Source organism: Lithobates pipiens, unplaced genomic scaffold (assembly GCF_037356315.1).
Source record: "Lithobates pipiens isolate NorthernLeopardFrog02 unplaced genomic scaffold, aLitPip1_a1.2 Scaffold_27, whole genome shotgun sequence".
Taxonomy (NCBI): domain Eukaryota; kingdom Metazoa; phylum Chordata; class Amphibia; order Anura; family Ranidae; genus Lithobates; species Lithobates pipiens.
The window spans coordinates 134,263,537-134,291,292 of record NW_027507788.1 but is presented as its reverse complement, the minus strand read 5'-3'; the positions used below and the strand labels follow the sequence as shown (position 1 = coordinate 134,291,292).

The 27,756-nt window shown below is 44.1% G+C and overlaps 1 long non-coding RNA gene across 1 annotated transcript; it reads left to right on the top strand.

Annotated features, from left to right (window-relative positions):
• Positions 1-27,502, top strand: LOC143933224 (uncharacterized). Its single transcript, XR_013263059.1, has 3 exons — positions 1-111; positions 26,456-26,697; positions 27,311-27,502. It is a non-coding gene; the product is annotated as an uncharacterized LOC143933224 (long non-coding RNA).
• Positions 27,503-27,756: the final 254 nt, after the last annotated feature.

The following is a 27,756-nucleotide window of genomic DNA, read 5'->3' as shown; positions in this document are numbered from 1 at the left end:
CTGGTAACCTAGCCCATGGTTACTCTGCATACACCTGTCACCCCTTTCCACTGGAGCCCAGGGAGGGAGGCCGGAGCCAGGCACAGCTCAGTGTCTCCAAACAAGAAATGAGTAATAGATCTCTTGTGTTCTGTGTTCTCATATACTGTATGCTATAGGACTGTACTGAAGTCGGCAAACCTTTATAAGAAAAAAAGAAAAAACAGTGCTTAGCATGTATCCTTTTAGTGGTTGTGCTGCTTTATCTTATACCTTATCAAATACATTTCTTAGTACTTGTTAAGTGTGTATACATGTTTTCTAAACAACCCCTTAGGCCGCGTACACACGGGCGGACTGTCCGCCCAACTAGGTTTGTCAAACAGTTTGACAAACAGTCCGTTCAAAAGTAGCATGAACGGACTTGACCACACACGACGAACGAACAGTCCGCTGAACGGCACGTACGACGGGACGTACGACGGGACGAGAAATTCGAAGTCCAATACACTGCAATGCAACCTTCGCCGTGTAAATTCTTTCTGAGCATGCGCGAGACTTAGTTTATCGAACAAGCCTACACACGAGCGGACTGTCCGCTCAAACCAAGTTTCAGCGGACAGTCTTACGGAAATTCCGAAAAACGTTGTTCATCAGACTGTCCGCTGAAACTGTCCGCTGAAGCCCACACACGAGCGGACTGTCCGCTGAAACACTGTTCAGCGGACAAAGTTGGGCGAACAGTCCGCCCGTGTGTACGCGGCCTTATGGTTTAAAATCTAAAAGCTGGCCACATACTGTTAGATTTTTTCTTAGATTTAATCTGGTATTGTTTGTGTCAGCAGGATTTATAACCCCCTTCTGACAGAAACTTTGTAAAGTGTACAGGTAGGTTAGGATGTTTTGTCTGTTTGAAGGACAATTCAGGATGGGACAGCTGTCTATCTATCTCCAGCTGGAGCAACGGATTTCTCCTGAGGGGGAGATGCTCTGGTCCTATGCATGTGTGAAAATGTTTGTAGCTATAGGGACTATTTAGCAACACAATGTACATACTGTAAATGCCAAAGAGAAGACTATATATATTTTTGATACATCATTTTTTTTGTATACATGTCTCTTATCCCTTCTTCCCCTTCCAATTTATTTTATGGGATACATTTGCTCCTGGGCACAGGAGCCATTTTTTTCTAAACTCCCCAGCCAAGGGACTGGCTGGACTTTGGTGGTTGTGGTGGTGGTGGTGGTGGTGGGGGGGGGGGGGGGTAGTGTAGCCCCCTCTAGTTAGGTAGGTGCTAGAGTGCATTCTGGGCTGGGAGTGGTTCAGGACAGGGCTAGGTCACTCACAGGTAGCATCACTGACACCTCCCTCTTCTTTCTAGAATGTGCTAGAAAGAGAGGAGGAGAGCAGAGGTGGAGCTGCCTGGGGTGTTCTAAGGAGCCTTGACCAATCCCCAAATTTGTATTGGCAGGGGGCAGGCCTCCTTAAATACTCAGGGTCAGCCCAGCTGGGGGGAGTTGTTGGGTGGAAGAGCTGGAGTGAGAGAATGTGGAGGCTGCCGGGGCCCACAAGGAACTTTTAAGTCTGGGGGGGTGACCATGGGCCAGGGTTCGGGTGCATCCAGGAGGAGAGAAGAAGGAGACGCACATGTAGCAATGTCCGAGACCTCCAAAGGCCTTGCAGTGACCTCCAGAGTCAGGAACAGCTGACATCTGTGTAGAGTGGATTGCAAGGCATGGTGGGTGTAATGCAAGATGAAATGGTGGGCTTTATTTTTCTTGAATAGAACTGTGGGAGAGAGGGTTAGGGCCAGGACACCCTTAAGAAGATGCAATGATAATTAGCAGACTCCGAGACTTCTATAGGAAGACAGCTATACAGGTGAAGGCCTTCAGCTGGACACCACTTCTGTATAGGTAGGTAGGTAGGACTGCTGCCTCCTATGGCAACAGTCTTGTAGTAGTTACTAAGGGTAGTATATTCAACTATTGGCAACACAAACAGTTCTCTGTTTACTCCACAATCACTCACTGTGGATCTTCGCTCAACAAACTTCCAGTCTTTCACTAGACTTCAGTACCAATAGCCACTGGATCCCCTGAGCTCTTCCACTGTTAGCACTCAGTATCTTCCTTAAGCGTCACCCTGCTTCTCTGCTGGGTCCTTGGCTTGGCATTATATATAACAGAAAAAGCACTCACATAACCACATTCGTAAAAAGGAAAGGGATACTTGATAGGTATCCCTAGGTCAGACTTTATAGGCATAAGAAACAATAGCGAATTATGAAAAAATAACCAACAATAATATAATATGAAAAAATAACAATGTTCATTGAAAAAATACATGACATGAATGAAGCATTCAGGAATTAAAAATCATATATAATGATATACAATGAACCCTTGTGCATCAGGGCTCATACAGATAGTATGGCTGATATTGCACTGCATTCAGTCCAAACACGCACAGGACCCTTTTTTCTGTCCGGACCAGAATCGGATCGCATGTGTGTTCACACATATGTGATCCGATTCATGTCTAAACTGTCAGTTCGCAGTGCAATAAACGAGCTGAAATGAGGGTAACGTTAACATGTAATGACACTCCCCAGCAGTTGGCATATGGTAGTGTGAACTGCCGTGTGTGTTGGGTGCGATGCGGGAACCCGCAGTGGATTCGCAGGGTTCTCGCATCGCACAAGTGTGAACTGGCCCTTAGAGACAGAATAACACATTGTTGTAATTGCTGATTACTTGTATGTATAAAGACGCTTAAAGGAGAAGTTGTGTTGCCTGTTCCCTTAAATCTCTGCTGCATTTATAGCCAGCCCACAAGGGTACACTGAAAAGAAAGGGTTAAAGGATTAAAAGCCCCATCAGTGGTGTCATCAGTGGTGCCAGTGGTAGTAATTCTATTAACCAGCATTATTGACCATTGGATGCGTGTTACAGTAGGCGGATGACACCTCCTCCATATGTTCCCTATTAATTCATTGGGCGCCAAGTGGGGGGTTACACAGGAGACCTACCATATGGTGGGTTCTTTAGGATATGCCAGGCAAACAACTGGGTCACTTGTCCCAGCACAGGGATAACTCCTTGCCCTGGGACCAGGCGAGGGCCACGGTCATGTGAAAAGTCAAACATTAAGGCAGTCCCTCAACTCAGAGATGAGTCACATGTGTGTAATGTTATATGCAGAGTTCTTCCAAAGATTATTGTCCCTTGTCCCACACACTTGAACAGATGTATGTGTTGCATTAGGAGGGACATGCAGAGCCTATGTCCACTCCACCAGTCAGTGTACATCTGTTACCTCACTCCCAGTAACAGAATGAGTTCCCGACGAGCACATAGCGTGGACCCATGCGTAATCCAATTAACTCTTTTTGTTTTGTACCAAGGAGACCGGGTATTAGGTCTCTGTTATGCTAGTTCGCTCACGGAGGCAAACAACTAGGAAGGGAGCTAAATGCCGAACCATCTCTCTACCAGAAAACCTGTCCCCTATTTAGGTACAACACCAATGACTGGCTGATGTTCTTCCTTCTGGTTACTTGTAGCACCTTGATTGCAAGTTAACCTTTGTTTTAGTGATGTTTCACAGACTCCAATGTATTAGTCCAAACCCTGGTTCTCCGGAATAATATGTCAGGACCTCACGCGCACCCCTTGAGTAAATTCAGACCAGCTTTTAAGCAGAGTAAACTATTTTTTAAATGCTTGGTAGAACATGTACAACATGCAGCAATGTGTTTTTCCCTAACTAAGCTTAATCTGCCCCAGGTTACCTGCACAGAAGTCTCTTAGGGGAAAGTAAAAATTTGGTGCTCTGGTAGAGAAGTCCATGTTGCCAGTTTCTTCCAATGAGTTGGTGTTCCACAATGGACCAGGGAGACTGGACCCCAGCGAAAGCCCACGCACACACACCAGGGAAAAGAGCAGCAAGACATTTTTCCTCTAATCTGGGCAGCCTGGTGCACACAGCAGGCAGTAAAACAAAACCCCCCAGCACTGGTGGTCAGTGGCAAGCAGTAAAAGAACCCAAACCCCCAGCATTGGTGATCAGTGGCAAACAGTAAAAGTGACCCTCCTCAGCATTAGTGGTCATTAGCAGGCAGTACAACCCCCCCATCCCCACCCCCAGCATTGGTGTTCAGTCTTTACTTACCTAAAAACATAATCCCACTCTGCCAGGCCAGGACTACACCTCTCTTGGGAGGAAATCACTCTGAAAGTTTTGGCCTTTATGCAGTGCCGTGTGATGGAACATAGAGAGCCTATATTCCACCTTACCACAGTGACAGTACCCAGTGTAGATCATCCACCCTGGAGTGCAAAAATTATATACAGTAAGAATATAAAAAACACCCTCCGCTGCAGTCAAATCCACATCAATCGCAGAAGAGCTGTTGGTGTAAATTTTAAGCAGACAACTGTAGGATGCAGATTTTTTTTCCTTAAGGTTGAGTTCTTCTTAAAGTTTGATGTTAGGAGTTAGAATTAAGGTTTACTGTTAGGTTTGGAGATTAGGCTTGTGTTAATGGTTAGGTTAACTCTTTTGTTTAAGGGTTAATTACCTGTTCACAGTTAGGGGTTCTGTAGGCTTTTTATATCTTTTGATAGAATGCATTATGTATTCATTTTACTGGTCTTATCACATTGTCAAGTATGAAATCTCCTAGCGAAATCTATAAACCCAAAACTAACTTGTTAATTTTTGCAATAAAAATTAATGTAGCACCTTCGGTTCCTTTCCCTCCCTGTCAGACCTCCCTAATTTTGTTCATATGACTTTTATTTGATATATACAAAAAAATAATAGAATTGTGGTACTGTACCATTGAGCGCTCATGAAGAGTATTCACGTGCTAACACTCATATAATAATCTGCCAACATCCTCCATTGAAGTCCACAGATGAAAGACTTTTTTGTACATATGCCAGTATGATGAGATTGCACAGTCCTGGCTCAGCTACAGTTGGGATATATGCGTAGCTCACACAGACATAGAGTTGGTACAGGAAAAGGTCGAGCACCAGATGTGATCAGTCTGGTTCAGGAATTGCTAACATTCTTGACTACCCTAAATTTTTTATTATTATTGTTATACTACAGAATATTTATAGCACCAATTCTCAAATTATTCATTTTCTGAACTTTTTTATGAACTGTTGGTGCAAATACTTTAAATCGTCTCTAAAACTTAGTAAATGTAACTGAGATAAGTCATTAATGATAATATAGATGAATATCAGTTTCAATATTCAATGATTTTTCAAGCTTTTACTTCCCAAATGTTAACTCTGCTGGCCTGCAGAGTGTTAGTAACTACAGCCTGAGATTACCCCTTCATTATCAGGTAATTTTTTAGTTTATAGCGCTGTAACATTTCGAGTGACAAATAGTGATGGACGAACTTCCGACGGGACGTTTCGCGAATGCGGCCGATAGTTCGCGAACTGTAACGTTTGCGGTGGGCCCCATTGACTTCAATGGGAGGTGAACTTTGCAAACCTACATGTCAAATTTTCAGCCACAAAATAATTACTAGCTGTGCAAACATAGTCCCACCACATGGCCAATGACATAACACATGTATGAGGTGAATCTGGAATCGACAACTACAAGCATTCTTTTTTTATATGTGAAATTGTGACAATTCAGGACTGTGGAGCGCATGAAGGCAATGGAGGAGAGGGAAGGTCACGGTAGGCAAAAAAGAGGGTGCAGGAGATGATCACCAGCAGCGTGACATACAGCAATGACACCTGCACCGTGATAGAGTGATCTGACACCAGCACCGTGATAGAGAGCACTGACATCAGCAGTGTGACATAAAGCAATGACACCTGCACCGTGATAGAGTGATCTGACACCAGCACCGTGATAGAGAGCACTGACATCAGCAGCGTGACATACAGCACTGACACCAGCACCGTGATAGAGTGATCTGACACCAGCACCGTGATAGAGAGCACTGACATCAGCAGTGTGACATAAAGCACTGACACCAGCACCGTGATATACAGCACTGACACCAGCACCGTGATATACAGCACTGACATCAGCAGCGTGACATACAGCAATGACACCTGCACTGTGATAGAGTGATCTGACACCAGCACCGTGATAGAGAGCACTGACATCAGCAGCGTGACATACAGCAATGACACCTGCACCGTGATAGAGTGATCTGACACCAGCACCGTGATAGAGAGCACTGACATCAGCAGCGTGACATACAACACTGACACCTGCACCGTGATAGAGTGATCTGACACCAGCACCGTGATAGAGAGCACTGACATCAGCAGCGTGACATAAAGCACTGACACCAGCACCGTGATATACAGCCCTGACACCAGCACCGTGATATACAGCACTGACATCAGCAGCGTGACATACAGCAATGACACCTGCACCGTGATAGAGTGATCTGACACCAGCACCGTGATAGAGAGCACTAACATCAGCAGCGTGACATACAGCAATGACACCTGCACCCTGATAGAGTGATCTGACACCAGCACCGTGATAGAGAGCACTGACATCAGCAGTGTGACATACAGCAATGACACCTGCACCGTGATAGAGTGATCTGACACCAGCACCGTGATAGAGAGCACTGACATCAGCAGTGTGACATAAAGCACTGACACCAGCACCGTGATATACAGCACTGACACCAGCACCGTGATATACAGCACTGACATCAGCAGCGTGACATACAGCAATGACACCTGCACCGTGATAGAGTGATCTGACACCAGCACCGTGATAGAGAGCACTAACATCAGCAGCGTGACATACAGCAATGACACCTGCACCGTGATAGAGTGATCTGACACCAGCACCGTGATAGAGAGCACTGACATCAGCAGTGTGACATACAGCAATGACACCTGCACCGTGATAGAGTGATCTGACACCAGCATCGTGATAGAGAGCACTAACATCAGCAGCGTGACATAAAGCACTGACACCAGCACCGTGATATACAGCACTGACACCAGCACTGTGATGTACAGCACTGACACCTGCACCGTAAGCAGCCTCAGGAGGAAGTCAGCATAGCACAGGGATGGTGGGAGCCCCTCATAATGAGCATAGCACAGGGATGGTGGGAGCCCCTCATAATATGCACAGCAGAGGTACAGCCCCAGGAGGAAGTCAGCACAGCACAGGGATGGTGGGAGCCTCTCATAATAAGCAGCCCCAGGAGGATGTCAGCATAGCACAGGGATGGTGGGAGCCCCTCATAATAAGCAGCCCCAGGAGGAAGTCAGCACAGCACAGGGATGGTGGGAGCCCCTCATAATGAGCATAGCACAGGGATGGTGGGAGCCCCTCATAATGAGCATAGCACAGGGATGGTGGGAGCCCCTCATAATATGCACAGCAGAGGTACAGCCCCAGGAGGAAGTCAGCACAGCACAGGGATGGTGGGAGCCCCTCATAATAAGCAGCCCCAGGAGGAAGTCAGCACAGCACAGGGATGGTGGGAGCCCCTCATAATAAGCAGCCCCAGTAGAAATATGACACCGCTCAACCTCTTCAAACAGGAGGGAACGGGCATATAGTACAGTGTGCTTTTTTTGTACAAGGAAGTGAGCCAAATGAAGAAAGAAGGTCTGTGTGCTTGATTAAAAAAATTGTTTCTAGACATATACATGGTCTACTGGTCACTTGTGTTGAATTCCTCCGAGATCCATGCCTCATTCATTTTTAGAAATGTGAGGTAGTTAACACTGTCGTGAGCTAGGCGAGTACGCTTATCGGTCACGATCCCCCCTGCTGCGCTGAATGTCCTTTCGGACAGGACACTGGACAAGGGGCAAGCCAACAGTTCGTTTGCAAATTGGGCAAGCTCTGACCAAAGCCTGCCCACCCAGTAGTCCAGGGGTTCATCACTCCTCAGAGCGTCCACATCGGCCGTTAACCCGATGTAGTCGGACACCTGACGGTCTAGACATTCCCTGATGCTGGATCCGGATGACACCTGTCGATGGGTCGGCTGAAAGAATGACCTCATATCAGAAGTTACCAACACATCTTCAAACCGGCCTCTTCTTGCAGGCGCTGTTGGATTGGTACCCGCAAATCCTTCTCTGGGAGTGGGAATTGCTCCTCTGCCAGCGCACGCAAAAGTAGAATGCAGCATTTCTCGAAGCAAGGCCTGGAAGTGCTCCATTCTGACAGCCCTCTGTGACGGCGGTAACATTTCCGCCATTTTGTGTTTGTACCGGGGGTCTAAGTACGTTGCCACCCAGTACTGGTCCTTGACCCTTATGCTTTTTATACCGGGGTCCCTATTAAAACACTGGAGCATGAAGGCCCCCATTTGCACTAAACTGGAAGCGGTGTGGTGGCCTGGCTCCTGCTCATCATCCAGGATAATGTCGTCCTCTTCATTCTCCTCTCCCCATCCACGCACAACAACAGGGATCCCAGAAATGTTTAAAGCATGCTCTTCTTGCTCCTCCTCATCCGCCCCGGCACCATCCTCCTCTGACTCCTCTTCAGACTTCTGTTTTTCACTTGTCTCAGATAGAGTAGCCCCCCCTGGGAATTCATCCAGCATTGCGACTTCCTCATCTTCCCGCTCCTGCTCCTCCACAGCTTGATCAATGACACGACGCAATGCACGCTCCATAAAGAAGGCATAAGGTACCATGTCACTGATGGCGCCATGGCTGCGATTGACCAGTTTGGTGATCTCCTCAAATGGCCGCAGAAGTCTGCATGCATCACGCATGAGCAGCCACTGGCGTGTTGAAAAAAAACCCAGCTCTCCAGAACCTGTTCTGCCACAGAGTTCGTACAGGTAGACGTTAACTGCATGTTTCTGCTGGAGCAGCCTATCAAGCATATAGAAGGTTGAGTTCCATCGCATCGGGCAATCGCAAATAAGACAACTGACCGACAGATTGTGTCGCCGCTGAATGTCAGCAAGGCGAGCCATGGCCGTGTAAGATCTTCTGAAATGGGCCGAGATTTTCTTTGCCTGACGCAAGATGTCCTGGACCCCAGGGTATTTGACAACGAATCGCTGCACGACCAAGTTTAAGACGTGTGCCATGCATGGCACGTGCGTCATTTTGCCCTGTTTCAATGCGCTAAGCAGATTGGCACCGTTGTCACACACCACTTTACCAACTGTCAAATTGAGCGTTGTTAGCCACTGATCTGCCTGTGAACGCAAAGCTGAAAGGAGTGCTGGGCCAGTGTGGCAGTAAAAGTGATATACCTTCCCTGCCCGTGTTTGCTAGACCACGTGTCTGTGGTCAGATGTATCTTGGCACTGACACTGTGTGCCAGAGATACATTCACTTGCCGCTGAACATGCCCATATAGCTCTGGGATGCCCTTCTCTGAGAAATACTTCCTTCATGGGACCTTCCATTGTGGTGTTCCAGTGGCCACAAATTTTCGAAAGGCCTCCGAGTCCACCAGTTTATATGGCAATAGTTGGCGGGCTATCAGTTCTGACAAGCCAGCCGTCAACCGTTGGGCAAGACCTGCCTTTTTGCAGAAAAACGTGAGCTTGGCGTGATGGAAGGTGGAGTGGAGGACACTTGTGAGGAGAGAGGAGAAGGAGAAGTAGAAGACCAGGCTGGACGGTGAGAGCCTGGAGTGTGGCTTTGTGTGTTCCGTTGCTCCCACTGGGCTCGGTGATGGCTGCTGATGTGCCTTCTTAAGGCAGTCGTCCCTAGGTGAGTGTTGGGCTTACCGCCACTAATGCGTTGACTGCAAAGATTGCAGATGGCAACACTATTGTCAGCAGCGGACACGTTAAAAAAAGCCCACACTGCGGAGCCATGTGCCGGCGTCCTGGGAGCGCCAGATGTGACTGTACATGGATGATGCCTCGCTCCTGATACCTTAGCAGTCTGCTTTGTCCCTCCTGTGCAATGTAAGTTATTCCTGCTTCTCCTCCCTATCTGCTGGTCCATATCTCCCTCTGAACTCCCCTCCTCTTCCTCTCTTGTGGGCACCCACGTGACATCACTAGACACGTCATCATCAATGTCACCTTCCCCACCGCTATAAGTAGAGATCTCGGAGTAGGCAGCAACACCGGGGACCAACCTCCTCCTTGGGCTGATCTGGGTACTGTCATCAGACTGCTGAGTAGCGGTTCTTGCTACCTCCTCTTCCTGATCCAATGCCAAGAGTGGCTGCGCATCAGAAATGTCTTGATATGGATCGGAAAATAATTCCTGTGACTCAAGCGGAAGGTATGTGGTGGTGGTGGTGTTGTTGGTGGTAGTGTCTTTGGGGGTGCACATAGCAGAGAATGAAGAAGAGGGTGCAGATCGAGAGGATGAGGAGGGTGCAGAAGAGTGAGGCTGAGTGAGGCACTCAACCAAGTCTGGTGCGTCCTTTAACCACTTCCCGACCAGCGCACGACGATGTACGTCGACAGAATGGCACGGGCAGGCATATTGGCGTACAGGTACGTCCAATATTCGTTGCCGCCATGCCATCGGGAGCGCGCCACCGGCGGCGCACTCCCGCGCTGGTCGGGACCCCCGTGAGTCCAGTCGCGGGACCCACGGACTCGATCGCCGCGGGCATCCCCGCGATCGTCTCACGGAGCGGCCGAATGGAGGAAATGCTGTATAAACAACATTTTTCCATTCTGCCTAGCAACTAGTGACGCTGATCTCTGCTCCATGTGATTGGAGCAGAGATCAGTGTACACTAAATGAAAGCCCAACCCCCCCACAGTTAGTAACACACCCCTAGGAACACTTAACCCCTACACTGCCACCCACTGGTTAACCCTTTCACTGCCAGTGTCATTTACACAGGAATCACTGCATTTATATAGCAGTGATTACTGTATAAATGACAATGGTCCCAAAAATGTGTCAAAAATGTCCGATGGGTCCCCCACAATGTCGCAGTCACAATAAAAATCGCAGATCGCCGCCATTACTAGTAAAAAAAAAAATAATAAAAAATTATTAATAAAAATGCTATAAAACTATCCCTATTTTGTAAACGCTATAACTTTTGCGCAAACCAATCAATAATCGCTTATTGAGATTTTTTTTACCAAAAATATGTAGAAGAATACGTATCGGCCTAAACTGAGGGAAAAAAATGTTTTTTTATATATTTTTGGGGGATATTTATTATTACAAAAAGTAAAAAATAATGCGTTTTTTTCAAAATTATCGTTCTATTTTTGTTTATAGCGCAAAAAATAAAAACCGCAGGGGTGATCAAATACCACCAAAAGAAATCTCTATTTGTGGGAAAAAAAGGACGTTAATTTTGTTTGGGAGCCACGTCGCACGACCGCGCAATTGTCAGTTAAAGCGACGCAGTGCCGAATCGCAAAAAGTGGTCTGGTCTTTGACCAGCAAATTGGTCCGGTCTGAAAGTGGTTAAAGTAATTGAATGCACCTTCTGAAACTTCCCACTTTGGCTCAAGCCTGTTGCTCCTGCCCTACCCCTACCACCCCTGCAGAAGGGCCTGCCTCTTCCTCTGCCTGTCATTTTTTAAATGACCCTGTGACAAAACTCTCAGTGCCTATACTGATAAAGGACTGCTGCAGTATAGGGTAGCAGTCAGCAGTAGTGCACCTCAACCCTATATATTGTGGACCTATACCAGTCCTTAAGGAATAGCAGACTGTACCTCACTCAACCCTATGTACTGTAGTACCATATACCTTACCAGTCCTTATAAGGACCTTTGTGGAACTAGTAGGTTGAGAATGATTAGCAGACTGTACCTCAGTCCCTATACTGATAAAGGACTGCTGCAGTATAGGGCAGCAGTCAGCAGTAGTGCACCTCAACCCTATATATTGTGGACCTATACCAGTCCTTAAGGAATAGCAGACTGTACCTCACTCAACCCTATGTACTGTAGTACCCTATACCTTACCAGTCCTTATAAGGACCTTTGTGGAACTAGTAGGTTGTGAATGATTAGCAGACTGTATCTCAGTCCCTATACTGATAAAGGACTGCTGCAGTATAGGGCAGCAGTCAGCAGTAGTGCACCTCAACCCTATATATTGTGGACCTATACCAGTCTTTAAGGAATAGTAGACTGTACCTCACTCAACCCTATGTACTGTAGTACCCTATACCTTACCAGTCCTTATAAGGACCTTTGTGGAACTATTAGGTTGTGAATGATTAGCAGACTGTACCTCAGTCCCTATAATGATAAAGGATTGCTGCAGTAAGGGGCAGCAGTCAGCAGTAGTGCACCTCAACCCTATATATTGTGGACCTATACCAGTCCTTTGTGGAACTAGTAGGTTGTGATTAGCAGACTGTACCTCAGTCCCTATACTCATAAAGGACTACTGCAGCAGAAGGGCAGCAGTCAAGTATAATATTCTTTCTATATTTGGAAGAAAGAATATTATACGTGTACAAGCCTATTACCATACCAGTCCTGAAAAGAACCTTTGTGGACCTAATAGTAACAGCTACTGATTAAACTGACTGTCCGTCACTGCCACACACAGCTTCCTGCCTGTCCCTATTTAAACTGACAAAACACAGGCTGCTGGAACAATAACTTGAATACCACTCAAAACTATATCCTGTACTACTTTACCATACCAGTCCTGAGAAGGACTTTTGTGGACCTAATAGTAACAGCTAATGATTAAACTGACTGTCCCTGCTGCACACAGCGTCCTGTCCCTCTCTCTACACTGACAAAAGACAGGCTGCTGCAACAATGACTTGAATAGCAGTGCCTCAAACCTATATCCTGAACTACACCTAACACCTATACCATAGCAGTCCTTAAAATAACTTTTGTGGACCTAATAGCTAGCGATTTGGGTCACTGCAGTCTCTCCCTGCTCCACACAGCAACCTCTCCCTATAGTGACATACGAAAGAATGTAAAATGGCCACCGGATCGGGTCTATTTATAAGTTAGGGGGAATGTCCAAGTGTCCATGTGCTGTAATGTCTCAATTGGCTGTCCTGTACCCCATGATGGATGTGTCATCATAGGTCAAAGTTCTTTTACACAGTAAACACAGAAGTCCGCCGGGCGAACCGTTCGGCCATCCCTAGTGACAAATACTCCATCATGTAACACTGTACACAAATTCGTTTTATACATTTTTTTATATTAACTTTTTCAAACAGACCAAGCTTTCCTTTGGCAAAACCACTGGGTTTTTTCTTTTTAATTTCACTGAAGGTAAAAATGCTAAAATAAAAAACAAAAAACAGTTAACCTTACTTTCTGTTATAAAACATACCAAAAAAAACTGGCAAGGATCACCTTTTTCGAAAATAGACATTCCAAGGTGATCTAATTTTTTGCCACAATTTTTTTGGCAATGAGGAAACATACTGGTATTGGCAGAGTTAAAACCTAGAGCATGGTAAATGTGCACTAGATACATTAAATATCATGTACAGAGGGAGGAGGAGGTGAATGGGTTAATGTATAGGTCACATACACTGTCAGACTGAAGATGAGAGGTGAAAGGGATTATTATACAGGTCACATAGGGACAGCAAGGAGCTGAGCTATACAGGGGAGAAGGTAAAGGATTACTATCTACTACAGATGCTGCTGCCCCCATTATTTTGGAACTAATGAAAGAGGAAGGGGAGGACACACAGATGTAAACACCACACCACTTGGATTGGCTCTGTGCACAGTGGCTATGAACCGACCTGTCTGAGAACAGCTGAGTTCACAGCCATTAATGGATGCAATGCTACTTCTGGAGTAGGGATGAGCTCGGTGTTCGAGTCGAACACATGTTGGACTTGAACATCGGCCGTTCGTCTGTTCGGCGAATTCAGAACTTTGTGGACCACAAAATTCGTGTGGCACGGACGGCCCACAATGCACTACACTATCGCATTGCATTGCGTGGCCACACGAGTAGTGAGGTTGAGCAGCAGCAGTCGAGTACCCGGGACTCCAGTGACAGGCAGTGACGTACGAGTAAACCAGCCTGGCGGTAAGATGCTCGATCTGTATATCTGGCAACCATTATACATGCTTTTAACCAATAAGTAAGCGCATTTGTAAGGGGGGAGAGGGTTACTGTTAATAAAGGGTATACCACCATATCAGATCCCTTGCATTTCTTACATGCTTATGCACAACGAGGACAGCACAATATAAACGGAGGAGACAGGGGCAGACAGGAGGAGCTCACACAGCGGAAACAAAAAGATAGGCTCTAAAGCAGATTGCTTCTGGTAAGCTGCCATCTGTGTGGACACACATTGCGGTGCAAAATGGTGAAGGTGTAGGATCGACTTCACTTACATCCATAGACACGGGATGATTACTTCTATCTTGCATACTGCTGTCACGCAGATTGTTTGAAAGAACTCTGTGACCTTTTTGTGCTGGACTGTGTTTTACTCATTTTCTAAGTTTGCACATTGGTTGTTAGCGATCATTGAGATAGGAGTATTGCAACAAATCAAGTTGGACTGCACGTTGGGAACAACAGGGGAATGGTAGTTCTCTGAATATGCAGTAAAAGCGCTGCTAGTGTTTGATTTATTAAGTCAACCACATTGAGTTGCATTGCATTGCTGGCTCATGATTGGCCAAGCTTGCACTGTGACCCCGCATGCTTGGCCAATCACAGCGCCGGCAGCGAGGAGAGCCATATTTGGCCACAGACAGGATGCCTGTGGCCAATTATAGCTCAGGGGGGTTTAGTACACGCCCCACTCTATATAAGGCCGCCAGCGTGGTGGCCTTGTGTAGTGTGTTGGCGTGCAGGGAAAGAGCTAGATAGGCAGGGGCAGTGTGTTCTTTTCTCAGCCATCTGCAGGAGTTAGTGGGTGTTGTGTGCCTCCAGCACAGTATATACCTGCATCTACCCTTTATTGCTGTTGTTCTCTAATACAGCCATCTGCAGGAGTTAGTGGGTGTTGTGTGCCTCCAGCGCAGTATACACCTGTATCTACCCTTTATTGCTGGTGTTCTCTAATACAGGCATCTGCAGGAGTTAGTGGGTGTTGTGTGCCTCCAGCACAGCACAGTATACACCTGTATCTACCCCTTATTGCTGGTGTTCTCTAATACAGGCCTCTGCAGGAGTTAAAGTGGGTGTTGTGTGCCTCCAGCACAGTATACATCTGAAGATACCCCTTATTACTGGTTTTGTCTGTTGCATAGCTTGCATATTAGCCTTTAAAATTAGCACTTTTGATTTCGAATGTTCGAGTCCCATAGACTTTAATAGGGTTCTAAAGTTCGTCCGAATTTTCAGTCCGTTCGAATGTTCTGGTGCGAACCGAACCGGGGGGTGTTCGGCTCATCCCTATTCTGGGGGCATGTTTATAAATGGCACTTCAGAATAGGTGTCCACCACTCCACTGTTTTTTTTTTTTAGAATGCTATACCTGTATTATTGAAGCTCTCACTCTGTTCACATTGGCCAGTGGCACAACACTTTAAAGCTTCATTCACACAGCTGAATTTTTTTTACTGGTGTTTACACAGGTGTTTTCTGGGAGAAAAGTTCCTGCATAATGATCAATAAAATACTTGCGTATAGACATGTATATTTTAATGTTACAAAGAAAATAGCAGAATATGTAAAAAGGAAATCAGGGATGCAAAATTTCAAAACAAAGAACAGACTGGGGTCGAAGAAAAGGCAAATTTATTAAATACTTTCTTCAGCTCTGTGTATACAAAGGAGCATGGGGAAGCTCATGGCCATAATGGGGATGGTATTGACACAGCCCCAAATGATCTACAATGGTTCAAAATTGATACGGTCCAGAAATATTCAGACAGAATAAATGTGGATAAAGTACCTGGACCAGATGGCATACACCCATGGATCCTAAAAGAATTGAGCTTTACATTTTAAATCGATTGTTTCTCATTTTTAGGCACTCGTTAATGACTGGAGCAGTACAACTGGATTGGTGTAAGGCCAACGTGGTGCCTATATTTCCGGCAGACTAAGGCCGCGTGCACACGCGGGGACTGTTCGCTCAACTTTGTCCGCTGAACAGTGTTTCGGCGGACAGTCCACTCGTGTGTGGGCTTTCAGCGGACAGTTTCAGCGAACAGTCTGCTGAACAAAGTTTTTCGGAATTTCCGAAAAACTGTCCGCTGAAACCTTGTTTCAGCGAACAGTCCCCTCGTGTGTAGGCTTGTTCGTCAAACTAAGTTCCACGCATGCTCAGAAAGGATTTACACGCCGAAGTTTGCATTGCAGTGTATAGGGCGTAGTTTTCTAGTCCCGTCGTACGTGCCGTTCACGTCATCGCGCACGGTTTCAGCGGACTGTTCGTTCGTCGTGTGTGGCCAAGTCCGTCCATGCTAATTTTGAGCGGACTGTCCGCTGAAACTGTTTGACGAACAAAGTTGAGCGAACAGTCCCCGCGTGTGTACGCGGCCTCAGTCCGACGATCTTCCCAATTGACTTTTCAGCGGAGTTCCCGACGGACCTCCGAACGAACGGACTTGGCCATACATGATCACTCAAAAAGTCCACCCGTTTAGAACGCGGTGTCGTACAGCACGTACGATGGGACTAGAAAAAGGAAGTCCAAGACCCAGTACGCCACCCTTTGGGCTCTTTCTGCTGATCGCGTGTTTATCTCGTGTTAGTAGAAGTTTGGTTAGAGATGATTTGCGCTTTTCAGACTCCAGCTTATGCCGATCGTTTTACTGCGGTTCAGTTTGTGCTTGTGGGGTTTGTATCTGGTTTTCGGCGCGTGTTGATCAGCTTGTACCTGTATATCAGGGCATTCTGGTCCGCTCGTTCCTGTTCTTCAGCTCACTCTTCACGGGCCTTGCTGTTCTTCAGTGCGTTTATGTGAGTTTGTTCTGGCCAGCCGACTGTTTTGAAGCCATGGTGCGTGGACGTACTCATTCTCGAGTTCGTGCTGTGTGGGGGCTTGGTGTTGTGGTTAATACTTTGGCCCGAGCCCGGTCCATGAACAGGGTGAGGAGGAGTTCATGGACCAAGAATTGGCTACTCCAGCGTGACCAATTCTCGCACATGCTTTTGCTTTGTTAGATCCAGGAGAATAATCCTGAGGATTTCAGGAATCATCTCAGGATGACAGACCCCGTTTTCCACTGTCTGTTGGCTTTGCTGACCCCTTATAACAGCAGGCAGGATACCTGCATGCAGCAAGCCATCACTCTGGAGCAGAGGCTAGCCACCACGTTGTGGTACTTGGCGACTGGGAGAAGCCTGCAGGACCTCAAATTCTCAAAAGGCATCTCCCCCCAGGCTCTGGGGATCATTAATCCAGAGAGAATTATAAAAAAGAGAGAAAACTGCGCTGTCTAAAATATCAATACTAGCTGCCAGCACAACAGAAATTCTGTGACATATTAAAACAATTGCGAAGTAGTAAAGTGCGGTGCTACTGAAGGTGAATAAATAATTCTCAATCAATAAAATTATAAAAATAAATATTCAATCTCCTAGAAAAAACGTGAAAGTGATAGTGTAACTAAATACATTACTTGTGTCTATGATCATTATACATACTTCATGAAGTGCATAAAGTGAAAAATTGCAAATCAAATACAATAGTAACTACTATAAATGCATAATCAAGTCCATATAGTGAAAATGAACCAAACTATAGATGCGTGGTAAAGTCCATAAAGTGCTGACATTTTTTTTTAAGGGGCAGTGTGAGTTGTCTGAAGATATCCACCACCATATGGAAAAAGGCTTACAATGGACCCAACTAGGCATATGCCTAATGAGTCTCAAAGGCTTATTGGTGTAATCACACCGGGGGAGATATGAAGTAACTCCAAACTCCAGTATGCATCAAAAACGGACAGGATTCGTCACTAAATTGTCTCTGTGGAAATCCACCAAAGTGTAGTGGTTGGCATGCACTGTGGTTCTTCCCAGTATTGTATATACCAAAGGAGAAAAGATAGGGCCACATAGTGTGATACTGTTTATAATAAAACATTTATTGTAAATCTTAAAAATGGGTACTCACATATGAGAAGACATAAAAAAGGCATATAAATAAATCTGGCAACTCAGTGACATCAGCACAGCCCTTCCCGATACTTTTTGCCCTAATAAGGCATCATCTGGAGGTGCTGGCTAACTGTGGCCACTGCGTATTTATAGGTATGAGGGGTTCCTATAATGAGGGCCAGTTCCCTGACTGCGCAAATTCTCTACCAACTGACTTCCGGTGTCACAAAATGGTGCCCATGGCTTGTGGTTCAAGCCTCGTTTTGGTATATAACTCCAGCCTCGATATGATTATAACCAGATTTGCTTATTTGCTTCTCATTCATAGATGTAGAGTCTATAAAACCGCAACCAATATATTTAGTAAATCACAGAGGGAACTTAAAAAGTAAGTAATATGTTCAGAGTCTGAAACATAAACAAATTGTATGTCATGTCAGACCACCGCAAAATGGTGCCCAAACCAGAAGTGTCATCGTATATACGTCAGCAATAGGAAGCTTAGCAGATGGGCCGCAATGCTATCCAAGCCTCGATCTAAGGATGAATCCAGAAGTGACCCAGCGGATAAACCTCAGAGCTACTCAAGCCTCGCTCACACTGCACACCAAATCCGGAAGTATTCAGTTGACCGGAGACACCACTCAACAAAGTTATAGCGGTGTGACAGGCCAATCTAAATGTGGGGAATTAAAGTGGGGTGCCCCTAAAAAAAATAAAAAAAAATAAAAGTCAGCAGCTACAAATACTGCAGCTGCTGACTTTTAATAATCGGACACTTACCTGTCCCAGGGTCCAGCGATGCGGGGGAACGAAGCCCCCCCTCGTTCCCCGCTCCACTCGCGGCGCGGTCATTCGTACTGTGGGCATCCAGCTGTGGCTTCACTGCGCATGCGCGAGCAGCGCAGGGCGCCGTGATACGCCGCACAGTCACCTGGGACACGTGACAGGTCCCAGATGACTGTGCGGCGCGAGGGAAAGTGATGTCACCAGCCCAGGATAGGAAGAAGGCAGACTACGAGGGACCCCCTAGCAACAGGTATTTAGAGGTGAGTAAAAAAATGTATTTTCCAATTTTTATTTTTTTTTAAGAATTTTAAACAATTTTTTATTTTTTGGTGGCAACACCACTTTAAATACTAGATTACGGACTTGAATTTAAAAATTTTTGCAGGCTGTGCAACACACACTGTATCCCATACAATTATAAACGTATGGAATCAGTAAAACTGGTAATAAATAACCATTGGAACGTACTGACAGAACTTCGCAAAAGCAAGGAACTGACCCCTATGCAGACTCCCGCTACAATTAATAAGCAAAAATGTAATATATAATATGAAGTGGGTTAACAAAATTAAATTGTACAAAAATGGCATGTGGATTTAAAAGGCAAATGACAAATATAAAAATTTAATTATAAAATTAATGAGAGCATATAAGAGCTTGGCATATTGATAACAAAAAATAAAGAATAAATAAAAAATACCAAAAACAAATGGTATCTACCTACACAATTAAATGGATAGACCCACTATAAAAACTAGGCTTTATTCAAAAAGGCATTTATGACCACTGATATTGTGTCCCACCCTGTCACTGGCTCTGGCTATATGGGACAGACTGTCAAAAATACATAAATTCAGGTCACCCCACAATCCGCTAGCGCCATTATTGAACAATAAGGCCGCGTACACACGCGGGGACTGTTCGCTCAACTTTGTCCGTCAAACAGTTTCAGCGGACAGTCCGCTCAAAATTAGCATGGACGGACTTGCCCACACACGACGAACGAACAGTCCGCTGAAACCGTGCGCGATGACGTGAACGGCACGTACGACGGGACTAGAAAACAACGTCCTATACACTGCAATGCAACCTTCGGCGTGTAAATTCTTTCTGAGCATGCGCGAGACTTAGTTTGACGAACAAGCCTACACACGGGCGGACTGTCCGCTCAAACCAAGTTTCAGCGGACAGTTTGCGGACAGTTTGACAGTTTGGACAGCTGAAACTGTCCGCTGAAAGCCCACACACGAGCGGACTGTCCGCCGAAACACTGTTCAGCGGACAAAGTTGAGCGAACAGTCCCCGCGTGTGTACGCGGCCTAAGGAGTTCACCCCGGGCCTCTCTCCTCAACTATTTAGTTGGTGGACAAATAAAGGGCTACTGCGCATCGCTGACTTATGCAACCATAGGGGCATGCTTTCTGAACGAGCTCTGATAGATAAATTTGATATGCCGTCCTCTGAGAAGTTTCGATATGCCCAACTGCGCCATTATGTGCAGAGTGTGGCCTGTAGGGAAGACCTGGGGTCCCTGACTCCCATGGAACAGCTGAGTAGACAATATGACAAAATAAGAGGCAATTTATCAGCCATCTATACAATACTAAGGGGTGCAGCGAAGAAATTGAGTTATATGATCCAATGGGAGCAGGACCTTCAGGAAACCTTTGAATTAGATGATTGGTGTACACTCTCTGAGACGGCATATCGCTCACTCACCAACACATCGGTGATAGAGGCAAACTACAAGGTTTTGTTAAGGTGGTACATAGTCCCAACCAGATTGTCCGCTTTTATACCAGGAGCAACGTCCCAATGTTTTAGGGGCTGCGGCCAGGTGGGGACCACCTACCATATTTGGTGGTCATGCCTGAAGGTCAGAAGGTTTTGGATTAGAGTGTATAACCTTGTCTATACAATCACGGGCCTGAACCTGAAAAAATCACCTAAGCTGGCCCTCTTGGGGGGTAAAGCGGTAGATGCCTCCAAGCATCAGCAGAGGCTCCTCACTTTTCTATTTATTTCAGCTAAGATTACCATAGCACGTAACTGGAGGTCTGCCGCATTACTGATAGCCCAGCTCAAACATAAAATGTCATGGTTAATGCTTAACGAACGGCTATCTGCGCTGTCTCAAGACAGGATGGGAATGTTTCACAGAATATGGGACCCATGGATTGTCTATCTAACTAACAATCCCAGGACACGCGTTGCTTAATGCTATTATAGTAGTAAGGACTCGAGGATCTAGGACCACAGCTCTCCCCCAGCTCTCCCCCAATTCTCTTCCTTCCCCACCTTCTCCTATTCTCTACTCCTCTCTCCCCTTCTACTATTGTGTCTTTCCCCTCTTCTTTTCTGCTCTTTTTTTTCTTCAAATCTCTCATTTAGCGGTGCTAGTTGCACAATTAGATACCTATAAAACATAAGAGGTAACAGCATCGGCAGGTGGGGTCATGTGTGATCCAGTGTCTTTGGCTATAGGACCTGAGTTGGCACCGACAGAGTGTTTTAAGAAATGACCGGTGTATTACTCAATTGTGCATTGTGCTAGATGTAATACTTAGCCGCATTGATGAGACTTTTGTTTGTATTGTATTGAAAACCTTCAATAAACATATTGAAACATAAAAAAGGCATTTATGTCCCATTCTACATTCAAACCCCATGGCTGATAAGATTGAAGTTCAAAGATCCAATATGTTTCAAGTTGTGAAACACCCCTCGTCATGGCTCTTCCCCTCCATGTTGGAGTATAGCTATCGATCACTAAGAAACTAGTACCTTCAGGGTTACGATCATGGAATTCCCTGTAGTGTCTTGGGACTGTGTGCTTGACATCACCACTCTTGATTTTAGCAAGGTGTTCTCCTACTCTAATGGAGAAATTGCAGGCAGTGCATCCAATATATTGTTTCCCACACGGACATGTGATTAAATAAACAACATATCTGGAGGCACATGTATGGAATCCCTTTATCTGATATGTACGGTTAGTGACCGTTGAACTAAACTGTAAGGTTTTGGATTTTCCTTTTAAATTATGACGGCATACACCACATCTTTTACCAGTTTAATATCCCTTTAAATTAGTAAAAAAGGCAGGATGAATGGGAGGATTAATTATATTTGGAGCTATTTTACTTTGGAGTGAGGGAACACCCCTGAACATATTTTTTGCACATTCGGGTATCAGGGGACGTAAAACCTTATCCGTCCTCAGCACATTCCAATGTCTATTCAGAATGGCTTGAATATCTCTATGTTGGACTGAATATGAAGTCAAGACAGCCCATTTGTAAGAGCTATCACGTTCTCTAGGGGGGCATTCGAACAAAGAACACCTATAGGTCTCTAAAACTTCTTGATACTGTGACTGCACAGACATTGGATCATACCCCTTGTCTAAAAATGTATTTCTCAGAACCAGGGCTTTTAAAAAAAAATAAAAAATTATGAGGGTGGTTCCTCCCTGGTCTTATGGACCAGGTACATAGACGACATCCTCCTCCCATGGGATGGCAACTCTGAGTCTCTGAGGGACTTTTTTTCAACCTTGAACTCTAATGATCAAGGGATTTCCCTGACATATGAGTGGAGCTCCATTAGTGTACACTTTTTAGATTTGGAGATCAAGATTGATTCGGGTAGATGGGAATTTCAAAAATGTTTTAAGCCAACAGACAGAAACAGCTCTATCCCTATTGATAGCTGCCACCATCAATCATGGCTTAAAGCTGTCCCTAAGAGTCAGTTCTTGAGACTCCGTAGGAACTGCACAGACATTGAGATTTTTTAAAAACAAGCCCTGCTTCTGAGAAATAATTTTTTGAGAAATAAAAAAAAAAACAACAATTAATAAGGCAATCTATAATCACATAGATGGCCAGCAGCAAATATGATGCAATAAAAGCAAATGTTTTATTCATACTATTGCTAAAAAAATAGCCTTTAAAAATCTATATTGGACAGCACCATCTTGTGGTAGGTTAGCAGAAAGCATACAAGATCCATAAAAAATACAATACGTAAAAATAAATGAATATAAAATCTGTTTACAGGAACTAACAAAATATATAATCCAAATACAGACAAAAACTAATTATATGTACATAAATACCTAAATTGAGAATGGAAACTCAAATTTAGTAAGTTTTAAAAAAAATGTGTTAGCTATTATTTATAAACACATTTACGTCCCATTCTATATTCAATCCCTGAGGCACATAGGTTTTTAACTAATAAATTCATCTGGCTTCCTGTCTAGATATTTCATGTTTAGTGTGGTTCCCTCTCCGGTTGGCAATAAACTTAATAGCAAAGAATAATGTCCCTCCTGGATTTTTATTGTGACATAGTGCATAGTGTTTTGAAACCCTATGGTTGGGAAACCCTTTGTAAATGTTTGTGATATGCTTGTTAAGCCTTGTTTGTAACATGCATACCGTATGTCCGATGTATTGGTGACCACACAGACATTGGATTTAGATATACCAAATTTTGTGTGGTGCATGTTATAAAGGATTTATTAAGATAAAACTTAGAAGTCTGCCTAGCATGAAAAGATTCAAATTTTGTACGCATTTGCATGTTCAATCTGCAAGCCTTACATTTTTTACAAGGATAATAACCCTTAAGGTCCTGGAAGAAAACAGGTGTTATTGGACTGTTCCACCGCATTTAGGGCTATGCTTAACTTTAACGGGGGGGACCACTCTAGACCACAGCAGGAGTCTCCAGCAACAAAGGCCCAGGACCTTATCATTTTTAAGTACCTCGCCCCAATATTTATGCAAAATAACATTGATGGGAAAATGTTGTGTGGAGTAGGCAGTAAAGAATGAATGATTAAACTTCTTGGCACCAGTTTGTACTACTGGTTTTGCTTTTAACATATCTATTCGGTTTTTATTATCTACCAGGAGAAATGCCTCATCCAGGTCTTTTTATTTATAACCTCTATCTAGAAACTTCTGCTTCACATTCATATTCATAACTTCCCTAACAAAATCACTTCTATTCGTACAATTCTTTTTCAACCTATGGAATTGACTCTTTAGGTACCGATCTGAGCCATGCAGGATGATGGCAACTTTTAAAGTCTATCAATCCATTATGATCTGTTTCTTAACAGAAAGTGGATGTCATGATTTGATCTTCCATAATCTTAATATTTAGATCCAAAAAATAGATTTCCTCTCTGCTTGTTTCATGTGTCAGGAGAATCAGCCTATGATTTTCATTTAGGAGTTGCACAAACCAATCCAGAGAGTCAAAATCTCTAACCCATGGGAAGAGGGTGTCATCTATGTATCTTTTCCAAAGCACAAGCTGGGGTCGGTACTCCTTGTAGATGACATCCTCCTCCCACTTGGCCATATAGAGATTGGCTATGCTGGGTGCAAACTTGACACCCATGGCCACACCCCTGCCCTGAAAAAATACTGTCCACTAAACCAAAAATAATTATGCCCCATCGTGAAGTCCAACAGTGGAGAGAACAAACTCCTGTTTAGGAGTATGCAGCGCGACATCTCCTTGTAGGTAGTAATCACCAACCTCATGTTGATGAGAAATAATAGTGTACAGAGATGACACATCAGCAGTAGTTAAAATATAAGTATCCTTCCGTATCCTTCCAAGTCAAGGCTTGAAGGATGTTAATGACCTGCGTAATGTCCTTCAAAAATGAAGGAGTTTTGATCACTAACATTTGAAAACAATGTATCAATCCTAAGGCCCATTTTTTCTGCAGAGCATATAGTGCAGTCCATATAGTATATATACTGAAGTTCAGAGTAAATAGTGCAGTATATATAATACAATGCAGGGTATATAGTGCAGTGTACAATATATAATATAGTGCATTGAAGGGGTTAAGGGGAACCCTATAAAATAATTAAGGAAAAAAAACGGCATTGGTTTCCCCCCCTAGTCCACACCAGGCCCTTCGGGTCTGTAATAGATTTTAAGGGGAACTCCACGCCAAAAAAAAAAACAGCGAGCCCCCCCCCCCAAAATGCATACCAGATTCTTATCAGAGCATGCAACCTGGCAGGCCACAGAAAAAGGGGGGGAGAGAGGGCACCCTTCTGAACCATACCAGGCCACATGCCCTCAACATGGGGAGGGTGCTTTGGTCCCATGATGTCCATCTATCTTCAATCTCAGCAACAATGCTCCTAAGAAAAAAAACAAAATGGAAAACTCCTCTAACTGCAGCCTTTTCGTGATGACAGTTGTTATATAGCTGAGGGTGGGGCCACCCGGTGATGTAAATGGGTGACCCCGCCCACCTCTAATGTCACATGACGTCACATGACTTTAACAATGTTTGCACAAATTTTTTGCGTGTAGGCATGTTCTGCTGAGAACTGAACCGGGGGGGGGGTGTTCGGCTCATCTCTAGTAAACATAAACAAATGGGCACCAAACCATGAAGTGAAAGAGCCCAAAAAACTTTTAATAGTTCAGTCGACAAAAACTGCCAAAGCATTTTGGGGGCAGCAAGTACCCACTTCATAATGGCTTGCAACAAGTAAATGGAGATTTGAGAGGATTTAAATAAAGCCAGAGCGATCTGTATTATGAATCTGTATTCATTATGATTATCCTTTTAAAACTGTGGATATGCACTGTGGTCAGCGGCTGAGGAACAGGGTTTCTTTTCCCCAAAACATGTTGGCTATTTTATATTGTGGAATTGGGAAGTATTAATATTTTTCTTGACTCTTTCACTTCCTTGGTTGATGTCCAAAACTACACTAAGTCTGGCCATCTGAGCCCCACTTTTTCCAAGCTCTTTGCTCTGCAACCATTCTTCTATATAATGTTCTGGGGTTTTTAAAGAGTAACTCCCTTTTTGTTGAGAAGAAAAAAAACATTTGCCTCTGGGTGTTCAATGTACATTGCAAGGATTTTAACAAACTTTGTTTCAGAGTCCAACCTTTTTTTTATCCCTGTGTGTTTGTCTGTGTCCTTGTGGTAATTAAATCTAATGGGAGTGTTTTTATAATTATTAATCAGCTGCTGCACCTGCAGGGCTCTAGTGAGGAAAATTGCAGGGTCTGCATCCCTTTAGACATTGTTCCCTATTGGGAGTATCTCCCCAAAAATTATTTTTTTGCTGCAGGGGATGTCTGAAATCTGACTTATATCTTAGTGCAGACATCTGGGAAAATCAGTGAGCCAATCATGCAAGCATTAATGATGTTTCTGTGAGGCGTTCTGTACACATTTTGTGTACAGAACACCTGCAGGTAGCCATATTGCATTTAATTTACAGAAATCTACAGTGCTGCAGATTGAAAAGAAAAGGTAATTTTTAGTAAAATTCAATTACAATAATACTTGTGTTGTAATTGTATATTATTTTTTTTTAATTCACTATTTTTTACCCTTTAAGTAATTTATAGGCCAAAAATGCTGATTTTTTAATGTGTGCAAAAAATGGAAAAATAAATTTAGAGGTGAAGCGTTTGAATGTGGAACTTCAGTTGAAGCGTAAAAGAAAAAAAAAATCTGAGTCATTCTAAAAAGCTGTTACCTGAATTTCTAGTTTTCCACAAAGTTTTGGCTATAAATACAAATTATTTAAATTGCTAAACATCTGAAGGTATTTCTGTTTTGTATGTTTTTCTGTTTGTCATTAATATCTGGTTCTATGGACAACAATTTCATTTCAGGGATTCCCTCAATTAATTTATTTCTCCTGATCTGCATTTAGCCATCTTCGCAATGAAAGTTCTGGGCAGAGAGGGAGGCTGATCACCCAGTCACCTAGTACAGCTGTCTTTCTCCGTCTTGTGGACAAGATTTGATGCATGGACAGTATTACTGAAACAAGCAGGTGGCTCTGCAAGATGAAGTACGGTGTATGTAACTGTAGAGCTAGAGGCGTGTGTGTAATCATATGCTCAGCATCAAGTGATCATGTCACTACCATGAAGATTGTACCCCCTCTGTAAGGTAAGAAGGGGATTCGTCTTCAGTGATTTGTTATTTAATATAGGGATTCCCTTGCGTGACTCTCAGAAAATTTAAACCACCAGAGAAAACACCCTTTCTTGGAAAACCCTTTGCTTGTCCTTCTCGGAGCTGAAATTATGCAAGAGCTTCAGCAATTGCTTAAACAAATTTAGAAATATTTAACTTTTAATAGATCTCCTTAACACTTACAGCTTGTACTTGACACCATGGCCTGGGTATTTAAGGACAACATACCCTCTATTTTTTAATTTAAAGGACTAGTCCATTCAATGCGGTAATTTAGTTAGAGGTAGAGATTGGTGGGTTGAGTTAACTCCAGGAATTATCTCTTAATTACTTGGTCAATGAAATCCCCATACTGTTCCTGTGTACCTAAAAGTTTTGGAAGTTTCCACTATCTTTATTATTCCAGCATCATTGGCTTCATTTTCTATGTATATTTTACTAAAAATAAATAGAGGGGGGGCCTACTGACCAGAACAGCTGTGAACACCTAGAATTTCAAGCAGTATTAAACCCAAAAGCAAGCATTTTTATGCAGCTTATCAATACTTATCAATGTGATAGCAACATTCGTTTTCTTTTTTTTTAGGCTTTCTTCTATTTCCATCTGGTGATCTGGTCAGTAAGTTTGCTGTTTTCAAAAGAACAAGCTCTCTTGCAGATGTATCAGTTACATGGATGGGACAAACCATTGACAGGTGTTTACAATGATCAGCTTCATTTATTTATGTAAAACCTTTATCCCAAAAGGAAAATAAACTGTTTGCTCTTACTGCTTAAATGTTAGCTGGAGCTTCAATTTGTCAGTGTGTTTGAATCTGCTGGTACATCATACAATCTACTGCCTCCAGACTGAAAATGCTGGTATCCAAATATGCCCCCTGTGCTTCTTCTTTCAGAGTAGGGGCACTCTAATACAAGAGGTTTATTACTGGGCAGTTCGCCAGGAAAAAACAGAGGGAAAGGGGCCTAAAACAAATAATGTAGCCACCACATCTAATATGTCAGGTCACCTTGAGGCGAGGTGACAGATGC